The sequence below is a fragment of the Cyprinodon variegatus genome, unplaced genomic scaffold, assembly GCF_000732505.1.
Source record: "Cyprinodon variegatus isolate N-32 unplaced genomic scaffold, C_variegatus-1.0 Scaffold79, whole genome shotgun sequence".
Taxonomy (NCBI): Eukaryota; Metazoa; Chordata; class Actinopteri; order Cyprinodontiformes; family Cyprinodontidae; genus Cyprinodon; species Cyprinodon variegatus.
In genome coordinates, this window is record NW_015150532.1 from 454,486 (window position 1) to 456,831 (window position 2,346).

Here is a 2,346-nt window from a genome sequence, read left to right on the forward strand (position 1 = left end):
AGAAAAGACCTCCGTCAGTTCAGGGTACTGTAAAGATTAGTCTGAGTAAAACCAACCAGTAATACTCTGTGTTTGTCAGATAGTAGGATATATTCTAAGGATAAATATAGTCTCTTGATTTCCTGAGGTCAAATCCAAGCTCAGTTTGCCAGCTCAGTATTGGTCATTTTCTGGTGTAATTAGAGAGTTGTAATTAGAGAGTTGGTAACACCATGGTTAGCATTAGCTCTTTTTTCATGTCCAAAAACAAATATAAACACCTTTACTGTCTAAGGAAGGTCTAAATGACAATATCCAAATGTTCTGAGGAAGATCGGCTCTGGTGGCAAAACAAATAGTATCTGCATCTATTTCATTTTGACCAAGCTGCCATTAATTGACCAAGCTCCTATTATTCTACATCTTAACATTCTAATGTTTTTAGACTTTTTTTTTTCTTAATTGGAACTACACTGTTCCATAGAGAGCGTTCTGACCAACTGCCTCACTGTGCAGGCTGCAGCGCCTCAGACAAGAAGAAGGTGAGAACAGCAGAGAAGATCATCGGGGCTCCTCTTCTTTCCATTAAAGACATTTCATCCCAGCGCTGCGTGTCCCGAGCCTGTAACATCATCAATGACCCCTCACACCCCCACAATGGACTGTTCTCCCTGCTGCCCTCTGGGAAGAGGCTTCGCAGCATTCGATGCAGGTCTAGGAGAATCTGAAACAGCTTCTTCCCCACTGCCATCAGACAGCTGAACTGTTGAGAAAACTCTAAATCATATCACAGACTCTGCATCACACTGATAACACCAAACCAAAACCCTGCTTATTTGCACCGTATTGCTGCAACTTCAGGAAACAAAAAAAGCTGCTGAGAGGCTGAGGTCGGACCGTTCCTTGTCTGACGCGCTCGTTCAAAAAAGGAATCCCCTGAGATCAATATGGTGCTGATGTGAACTTTATTCACAACAAAGACATAAACAACTAATCCAAAATATAAATTGTCAAACGTAGGTTACAGTGATTTGCATTGAGGAAAACATAAAAATACAGCGGCCCACTCAGCCACTCTCTGCCAGTGACACTCCCACAGGTGAGTGATATGCCCAATTATAAAACTCTTCCCATATCTTATTGATCCATTCCCCTAAAAACAAACAACCAAACCAACAAATAAAAACAAAACCATAACAGCTATAAACTCAGACAAACGAACATCAAAGCATCTTTTTATTTATGACTCCTACACGTATATATTTTATGCCCTGAACTTCAATATCAATGCGTTTTTTTGCACCATGTTTTTTCTCCCATACCGTTTACATCTGATCACTGCTGCACTTTAAGAAATTGAAATGTCATTAAAGCTGTACAAAACGAATTCAGTCTGATAATAAAAGTTGTCTAAGTCTAAGTCTCTGTGATTTTTCGAAGTGGGTCTGTGGTGNAGCTTTCAGCCCACTTTTTAGCAACAGGCTAGAGAAGCATGAGAGGACTGCAACATCTGCCACATACTAAAATAGATGACATGTTTTTCATCTCGCCCCATATTAACGGATGTAAGAATTAGAGCAACAGGATATTCCAGCTTCTCCCCAGCTGAGGTCATGCCCTCCCTTTCTTAACAGCGAGAGAATTATCTAACATTAGGATAATGTACAGTCAATGCAACAAATCTCCAGACTTTCTGTTAAAAAAAACATTAATGTTTCTGTAATGCAAGAAAATGAGATCGTCATGGATAATTTAAGAACTTTTCACACTTTAAATCAGATTTATGTCATCTAGAGTATATAGGAGCAAAAGTATCTGTTACAGGGAAAATGAAAAGACATCCCTTCCACAAGTCTCTTCCCATGTTTTCCTCCAGTTGGTCCATTTTTGATTTTTTATTTGGATCCATACTGAGATTTTTTGAAGCTGAAAACATCTCTTTCGTTTTTAGTTTTCTCATAGAGACCAGTAGATTCAGAGTGAAACAATGACTTGTATTTAGAACTGCTGTAACTATCCTCTTTGACAAAATGTTAGGAAAAGATCCACTGTGTATGTTGTGCTCATTTTCAAGAATCTGTGCAGAATGTAAAAATTCCAGTTTAGGTTTGACCAAAAAAATGACAATATACACTACCGTTAAAAAGTTTGGGGTCACATAGAAATGTCTTTATTTTTTAAGGAAAAGCACTGTACTTTTCAATGAAGTTAACTTTAAACTAGTCTTAACTTTAAAGAAATACACTCTATACATTGCTGATGTGGTAAATGACCCTTTAGGTATGAATAAACACTGATCACTGTAGAAATAGTCAGAAGTGTCTAAAGTATTAATGTTTATTGCTCAAGTAGAGGTATAAATCATAC